At 33.2% G+C, this 9,623-nt stretch overlaps 1 long non-coding RNA gene across 1 annotated transcript; it reads left to right on the top strand.

The window, feature by feature from the left end:
• Positions 1-7,431: 7,431 nt before the first annotated feature.
• Positions 7,432-9,293, top strand: LOC110918260. Its single transcript, XR_002581183.2, has 3 exons — positions 7,432-7,932; positions 8,725-8,808; positions 9,246-9,293. It is a non-coding gene; the product is annotated as an uncharacterized LOC110918260 (long non-coding RNA).
• The last annotated feature ends 330 nt before the right edge of the window (positions 9,294-9,623 follow it).

Here is a 9,623-nt window from a genome sequence, read left to right as displayed (position 1 = left end):
ACGAGATTTTGAAAACTTTGAAGGTTCAAAACCTTATAATAAATCATCCTAGACTAGATGATTAGTTTTCAAAGCAGATTCGAATTTTGTGTTCTTATTGTGGTTGCTGCCTAAGGATAGGCAACGGTATTGTTTTATGTCTAAACGCAAGTAAACTCGCGTTAGGGTCCTAGGAAGGTTATAGTCTAGGTCAAAGCATTACTAATAACCTAATTCCATATAACCATTGGCTCTGATACCAACTTTTCTGTCACACCCCGACCACGTAAAACAACAAAACGTGGCGGAAACGTCGGGGAGTGTTGTAACAGAATCATTGTTTCACAACCATGGATCAAACAGTTTTGTTTTATTGAATTATTGAACTAAATGTTTTTGATACAAATTAGATAAATACAACTGTTATCTTTCAAGTTTTAAAGTTGCTAAGGCCTTGTCCATTCCTATGTGAGAGTACACCAATATCATCATCAAATGCCATCAACTAATGTACCTGAAACACATGTGAAAATAGGTACGTCAGCATAAAAATGTCGGCGAGTACATAGGTTTTGGATGAGTTTCAGATTCATGGCTCGTTTTACATATTACAATACTTATTAAAAACCTTGTTTTGAAAAGTATAGTATTGCGACATAATTAACCAACTCAAATCAAATTGGTTACAGTTTATAAAATCTCGTAGCCATGATTCTTAACTCCAAAACATTTGTTTAATTAAATCCAGATTGTAAATCGTTTTTGGAATAAAAACTCGAGAAGTATATATATATATATATGTATATATATATATATATATATATATATATATATATATATATATATATATATATATATATATATATATATATATATCGCGGGAAAAATACCTTGTAATATAACTTTGTTTTGTTAACCATTGCCCAAGTGATCTAGATAACGCAACGATATATAATGTGTTAAAAGCACTTATATATAGGAAGTACCAGCGGCGTATCCACCATGCTTTTAACTGTAACGCCCCGCGTTTTCATAACTTTCTTAAATTGGAAATCGAGTATTGAAAAAAAATCTGTTTTAGAAGCTTGTCTCTTTCAAAATTTTTAATCCGTTGTAACGTCGAAAAATCTTTTATCTCTAATTTAATTCGTTATAATTATGGTTATTTATTCATTATTTTAATTAATTAAATTAAATAACTTTACCATTTAAAAGTTTATTTTTATAATAATCTTGTTAGTCTCGTTAGAAATTTAAAGTTAGAAAATACAAGTTAACTTAGTTAGTTTGGTCAGCTATGTTGCATCTTAAACCAAGTTAATGCAACTAATTCATTAAACCTTTCAAAGTTAAGGGGTTATATTGGTCTTTCCTAAAAAAATTGAAATGCAACAAACCCTACATCTCTCTCATACGTGCAGACAACACACCAAACCCTCACAACTCTTCTTCTCTTGTTTATACCTACAAACACCCACAGACAAATTTTATGTCTGAAAATTCTTTGAAACATCATCAACTTCACCTAAATAAGAACCCTATCATCATCAACGTCCTTACAATCCTACCCCATAGTTCACAACAGACTTCCAACCACACGCACACCATCCCCTTCTTCTCCGACCACGCACAAACACCCCCGCCCCTCACTCACCTCTCTCTTCAGCAGCGGCCAACACCACTCCTGGCGGCGGCGGCGGCGGTTTTCCGGCTCCAACGGCAATGAACGCCGGCAACGACAAACGATAAACGCCGTTGCGGCGGTGATGGTGTTGTTCGACTAAACCCTTGTTTGCTGTTACGTTGAAGATGGCGATGGTGGTGATTACCAAATTCGAATCTTGGGCTAAGCGGGTCAGTTTTGGTTCGAGTTTCAGTTTGTTCGGTTCACACGGTTCGGTTCCGGTCAGGTTGTAGCTCGGTTTCGCGTCTCTTCGTTCACTGTTTCGGTATACTTTCCTTTTTCTCATGGTTACTTGTTCATTTTTTTTATGAAGTTTTTACTTGTTCAAAAGTAGTAATAGTCCTAACAAATTGGAATGCTTTGGATAAAACGTAACAGTTTGTAATCGGAAATTATAAGTATTATACTAATTGTTTAGTTTAAAACTGTTATTATTTCTCTGGTCAATTCATTTTTCTCATCTCCGTGATGTGTTTCACATAATTGTCTCCTTATTACTCGAACCAAAGAATTACAAATAGAGTTATTATTGCAACTATAAAAAAAATACAAAAAAGACATACATCAATATACTACTTACAAAATGAAAAATAATTTAATAATACATTTACGGCTATATATGTTAAATAGGCCACACCTAACATTTTCTTCATGGTCACATACTTTTACTCTTTGCTAACCAATGTGAAATTGTAGTGTATATTAATTTTCATTTACTTTCCTAACAGTTGCATACTTCCTTTTATCAAGTTTATTTTTCATTTAATATTAAGTTAACATCTTTCAATTCCTTTACAATCAATAGTTTTCTTTTATTACAACACTTCAAATCCATTAATGAAATAGATAATTATAAATTCTCTTTCTTTAATTATTTTTATAATCAAACCTGTAAATGTATTAATAAAATAAATGCTTAATAATTTATTTTTTTGGTGACATTATATTATGGAGCTAAATTATAATATTTAATTAAATTTGTAAACCTTAATTATTAGGGATTTTAATTAACTTATAAATATTAACTAGTTGTTTATATGACATTTTAACATTTAGGGTAATCTCTTGTGTTCTCTCGGAATCCTTTTCCCAATCCATTACTCGTGCGCTTATTTATAAGGAATCCTTATACGCAATTATGTGAGTATACTCGTATTTCCCCCTTTTTACTTTTACCACTTTTGGGGTGTAACATATTTTACTTATCAAAAACTTACACATGAACATTTTGCTTAAATAGATGAACATTCCTATAACATGCTTGTATACGTGATGGCTTGATACTTTAAACTTGGGTGAATCTTATGTGTTGAACTTATCATTAACTTCGTACGAGCCAAACCGTGACATATGTAGCGCTATAGGATTAACGACCCGCCCTTTATCATCGGTTATGTCATGGGCATATTGCGTTTCCTTGGTTTGATATGTTAGACACATACCATGTTTAGATGTTTATCTTGAATCACATGCTTGCCATGAGGAATTGTTTAAAACTTATCTTTTGCTATGTATGTATCAAACTTGTATACTCGCCTTTGCTTTTGCATTGAATTGTATTTTTAAACATGTTACAGGTTGATGATGACGATGCTATAAAAAGAAGTAGCGTTGATGCCTAGATACACATATAGACGTTTAGGTTAATATGTTGTATCAAATTTTGCTTATGTTATTATGTATTACTTTTGGAACTTGTCATTTGAGTTTATGCAATGTTGACTATTTGAAGTTATGAAATGAAATTGGGATTATTAAAATATTGTCACAAATAGCGTTATGATGTCTCTAGCAATCTTCACACTTCGTCTCATCCCGATGTTTCCGCCATTGGTTGGGGTGTGACAGATTGGTATCAGAGCCATAACTATAGGGAATTAGGAAAAGTAGGAATGCTTTAACCTAATCTATAGTTTTAGAGCTTTATTCTCGTGTATTGCTTGAAACTACTTGCATGCTACTTTACTCGCTTCTCATTTATTCGCCTTGACTTTTAAACATATAAGTCGCTTGTGTGTTAATACTTGAATTGCTATTCTTATGTGTCAATACTTGTTTACTATGTGTTGATACTTTGATTTATTGATCTATTCTTTGTGTGTTATTCTCAACATCCCTTTTATGTGCTTATACTTGTTCGTTATTTCCTTTAACATACGCCTTTTTCCAAGGCATTTTACTCGATTTTTTTCTTAAACTCGAAAACACTCATATTATATATTATACGAACGAGACGAGTTTACCAAAATAGGCGTGAAACCTACAATTTGGTAAACGACTCTCACCCCGCTTGATTCTATTTTTCGCACGAAATTCACCATTAAGTAAGGAGTGAAATCCACATCTTAACGGAAATTTCAAATTTAAATTCTAGTGGACGCTCGTCAATGTGTCGAAATTAAATTTTGACTCGATGAGTGCCAACCACACTTAGGGTACGAAATCGTCAAGTTAGGGGTGAAACCCGCACCTTGTCGACTAGTTCCACTCCTTGATTTTTATAAATTCCGCCAAGTCTCGAATTGTCGATTGAATTGGAACATGTAATAACCGGAAGGGTAAATACCGTTAACCGATGTGTCGGCGAGAGTATTTCACCTATTAGGCCAAAGCATGCTCTCAAATTCAAAAGACTCTTCGACCACTTTGGTTAGTCAACGTTCCGTTTTGGAACCATCCGAGTTTCCTTTTATCAAACTCACGCTTTATTATTTTCGATCTTTTGTCAATTTTGAACCATCTTTGAGATTTCATTTTTGCGCACACATCATACTATTACTTTCATACGATTATACATTATTAGCATGCATGATTTCACGTAATTTTAATTACACTTTTGTAACGAGCAGAGTCATATCATCGAGATAGGAGTGATTTCCTTACCTTGACGATTAACTCCGCTTCTTTTCTCATCTTACAACGACCTCACCAACGGATTAGGGGTGATTCCCTTACCTAGGTGATTGTTACCAACGCTTTCTTTTAATAGGCTATATTATGTAAACACGATCATGTTTACACCTAAATCATTTATCATGTATTTCAAAATGTTTCATTTATTTAAACGTACCTCTTATTCTATAATATATCTTCACATTACTCGCATACACAAAAAATTTAAATGTTACCATAAACGCGTGTTCCTCGATTTTCAAAATTTCACGAAATACTACTTGTCAGCCTAGTCGGTTTAATAAATCCGATGCCTACAAATTCACCAATCAACGTAAACATTAAAACACGCTCCTCTCACACCATTAAACTAGAGATTGTTATTTGAGAATCAAATCAACTTTTTCGCACAAACCTATAAAATATTACCAATATTATTCAATCATTTACTAAAATTCCTTTTCTAAACAAAAAAAAAACATTTTTCAACAATCACTAAGTTCGCCAAAATCCATTTTCTAAGGACCAACTTTTCCACAAGAAGTTGTAAGTTTCAAAATTTTCTAACACAAAGTTACTTAAAACGATGCAAACTTATTAATCTCTATTTTTTCAAAACCTCACTCGATACGTCAGTTAAATTCAAAACACGTCGGCAAGGAAACTTCATAAGAACCGACAAATTAGACTTATTTAAACTCTTTTAAAACCGTAGTAGCATTCCATTCCTTTACAAAGTACTTTCCACGTAACCAATAGACGTTTTATACTCCCTTTACATTCACAAACTAGAGTCTATATTTCGTGACAATCCAATCTATTTTAACTTCACGTTTTGCGCAAACAACTATATATGCATATCATTTTATGCGTTTTAGTCACAACAATCTCACGCGCGCCACTCGTTCTTTTTTTTCTTTCATACTCAAAACTTTTAATCTTTTACGCGCGTAGACTCGCGCATTTCGATTTATACTATAAACAAAATCATTATTTCCTACATCCATAATTATACATTTTATGCCTTTACTTATGTTCACACTTACACATTTATGTTATACTCATGATTCAAAATTCATACGTTTCACGTTTATACATACACTCACAATTATACATTTACGTTGTACTTGCATTCATGTTTATACTACATTCATATTCATGATTTAGGCATTTTATGTTTTCATTTACACTTGTACGACTTGGTTACACTTATATTTATACGTTTTATGCTTATACTTATACACATACTACTTACACGTTTTATGTTTATGCTCATACATACATGCATATTCATACTTAAACTTATGCTCATACTTTCATTCATACTCATGATTCATACATTGGTACCCGTACGCGAGCGTAATCCGAGGGATTTGCTTACGTGGGTCCCATACATACTTAAGCATGGACTTGCTTACATACTTTATTCTTATACGCACACATTCTTATTTTTTTTAAGTGTACCTACCCAAATTCATACACAACTAGTACAAGCTATGCGGATCATGCAACGATCAATATAATCACGGGTGCACACGGGATTATAGTGATAGGCATATGAGAACCATAGAGTGTACTACTGTGTATGGTAAGACACGGAACGTAACATGACACCGAATACGAAACGGACGTAATGTGGTCAAAACATGGTGGATACGCCGCTGGTACTTCCTATATATAAGTGTTTTCACCACGTTACCAAACTTTCGTAAAACATGTCATGAGAAATTCAGTATTTTACAGACCTATTTAGACCTAATACAACTTTTAGACAACTCACAAACGCATTATATCTGATTATCCACGACGAGACTTCATTCTTAACACACTACGTTCATTTAACCAACACTTATGGTATTCTTATACTTGCACTCTTTAAGAGTCATTCGTTCATTTCTAAACTCGCATTACTCTCCTTTATCCTTTTCTTTCATACAAACCTCGTTCACAATCAAGCTCGTTAAAACATCTGAATCCTAACTTATCTTATTACCTTAGAACCGACCTCCTATTTTTTATTCTTGTGTAAACGCATTTAGTAGGCCGTAATACTTTATTTTGCCAAATTGTCTCGTTCCACTCGAGAAGCAATCACTATGGATATGTGGTCTTATACTACCTTAAAAACTTCCTATGCAACCCACCTCACTTTTTCTGATTTCAAACCATTATATAAATACCTCCTTCGTAAATACAATACATTTTTTAAAGCAACCCCAAATTTAGCTATTCAAAATCATTTTACCTATGCACGTTTTGCTCACGCTTATGCCTCAAAACCATTTTAGCCAGACGGTTCATTTTACAAACTTATTTTATTCTCCCAAAATTTCATACTTTTCAAAACGTTTCAAAATTTCAAGTCTCAAACTTTTACCAAAACTCTTTAAGTCTACCTCTTAAATAAATTTCGGGACGAAATTTCCTAAAGGAGGGGAGACTGTAACGCCCCGCGTTTTCATAACATTCTTAAATTGGAAATCGAGTATTGAAAAAAAATCTGTTTTAGAAGCTTGTCTCTTTCAAAATTTTTAATCCGTTGTAACGTCGAAAAATCTTTTATCTTTAATTTAATTCGTTATAATTATGGTTATTTATTCATTATTTTAATTAATTAAATTAAATAATTTTACCATTTAAAAGTTTATTTTTATAATAATCTTGTTAGTCTCGTTAGAAATTTAAAGTTAGAAAATACAAGTTAACTTAGTTAGTTTGGTCAGCTATGTTGCATCTTAAACCAAGTTAATGCAACTAATTCATTAAACCTTTCAAAGTTAAGGGGTTATATTGGTCTTTCCTAAAAAAATTGAAATGCAACAAACCCTACATCTCTCTCATACGTGCAGACAACACACCAAACCCTCACAACTCTTCTTCTCTTGTTTATACCTACAAACACCCACAGACAAATTTTATGTCTAAAAATTCTTTGAAACATCATCAACTTCCCCTAAATAAGAACCCTATCATCATCAACGTCCTTACAATCCTACCCCATAGTTCACAACCGACTTCCAACCACACGCACACCATCCCCTTCTTCTCCGACCACGCACAAACACCCCCGCCCCTCACTCACCTCTCTCTTCAGCAGCGGCCGACACCACTCCTGGCGGCGGCGGCGGCGGTTTTCCGGCTCCAACGGCAATGAACGCCGGCAACGACAAACGATAAACGCAGTTGCGGCGGTGATGGTGTTATTCGACTAAACCCTTGTTTGCTGTTACGTTGAAGATGGCGATGGTGGTGATTACCAGATTCGAATCTTGGGTTAAGCGGGTCAGTTTTGGTTCGAGTTTCGGTTTGTTCGGTTCACACGGTTCGGTTCCGGTCAGGTTGTAGCTCGGTTTCGCGTCCCTTCGTTCACTGTTTCGGTATACTTTCCTTTTTCTCATGGTTACTTGTTCATTTTTTTTTATGAAGTTTTTACTTGTTCAAAAGTAGTAATAGTCCTAACAAATTGGAATGCTTTGGATAAAACGTAACAGTTTGTAATCGGAAATTATAAGTATTATACTAATTGTTTAGTTTAAAACTGTTATTATTTCTCCAGTCAATTCATTTTTCTCATCTCCGTGATGTGTTTCACATAATTGTCTCCTTATTACTCGAACCAAAGAATTACAAATAGAGTTATTATTGCAACTACAAAAAAAATACAAAAAAGACATACATCAATATACTACTTAAAAAATGAAAAATAATTTAATAATACATTTACGGCTGTATATGTTAAATAGGCCACACCTAACATTTTCTTCATGGTCACATACTTTTACTCTTTGCTAACCAATGTGAAATTGTAGTGTATATTAATTTTCATTTACTTTCCTAACAGTTGCATACTTCCTTTTATCAAGTGTATTTTTCATTTAATATTAAGTCAACATCTTTCAATTCCTTTACAATCAATAGTTTTCTTTTATTATAACACTTCAAATCCATTAATGAAATAGATAATTATAAATTCTCTTTCTTTAATTATTTTTATAATCAAACCTGTAAATGTATTAATAAAATAAATGCTTAATAATTTATTTTTTTGGTGACATTATATTACGGAGCTAAATTATAATATTTAATTAAATTTGTAAACCTTAATTATTAGGGATTTTAATTAACTTATAAATATTAACTAGTTGTTTATATGACATTTTAACATTTAGGGTAATCTCTTGTGTTCTCTCGGAATCCTTTTCCCAATCCATTACTCGTGCGCTTATTTACAAGGAATCCTTATACGCAATTATGTGAGTATACTCGTATTTCCCCCTTTTTACTTTTACCACTTTTGGGGTGTAACATGTTTTACTTATCAAAAACTTACACATGAACATTTTGCTTAAACACATGAACATTCCTATAACATGCTTGTATACGTGATGGCTTGATACTTTAAACTTGGGTGAATCTTATGTGTTGAACTTATCGTTAACTTCGTACGAGCCAAACCGTGACATATGTAGCGCTATAGGATTAACGATCCGCCCTTTATCATCGGTTATGTCATGAGCATATTGCGTTTCCTTGGTTTGATATGTTAGACACATACCATGTTTAGATGTTTATCTTGAATCACATGCTTGCCATGAGGAATTGTTTAAAACTTATCTTTTGCTATGTATGTATCAAACTTGTATACTCGCCTTTGCTTTTGCATTGAATTGTATTTTTAAACATGTTACAGGTTGATGATGACGATGCTATAAAAAGAAGTAGCGTTGATGCCTAGATACACATATGGACGTTTAGGTTAATATGTTGTATCAAATTTTGCTTATGTTGTTATGTATTACTTTTGGAACTTGTTTTCATTTGAGTTTATGTAATGTTGACTATTTGAAGTTATGAAATGAAATTGGGATTATTAAAATATTGTCACAAATAGCGTTATGATGTCTCTAGCAATCTTCACACTTCGTCTCATCCCGATGTTTCTGCCATTGGTTGGGGTGTGACATTAACACATTACACCCACCCCGTTACCTAATCACTTCCCTAACCCAACGGTTCAAACAGATTTCAAACGGTTCATGTCAATCAACGGTTACAAACGGTTCACATA

Source organism: Helianthus annuus, chromosome 4 (genome assembly GCF_002127325.2).
Source record: "Helianthus annuus cultivar XRQ/B chromosome 4, HanXRQr2.0-SUNRISE, whole genome shotgun sequence".
NCBI classification, from domain to species: Eukaryota; Viridiplantae; Streptophyta; class Magnoliopsida; order Asterales; family Asteraceae; genus Helianthus; species Helianthus annuus.
This window is presented reverse-complemented; position numbering and strand designations above follow the sequence as displayed.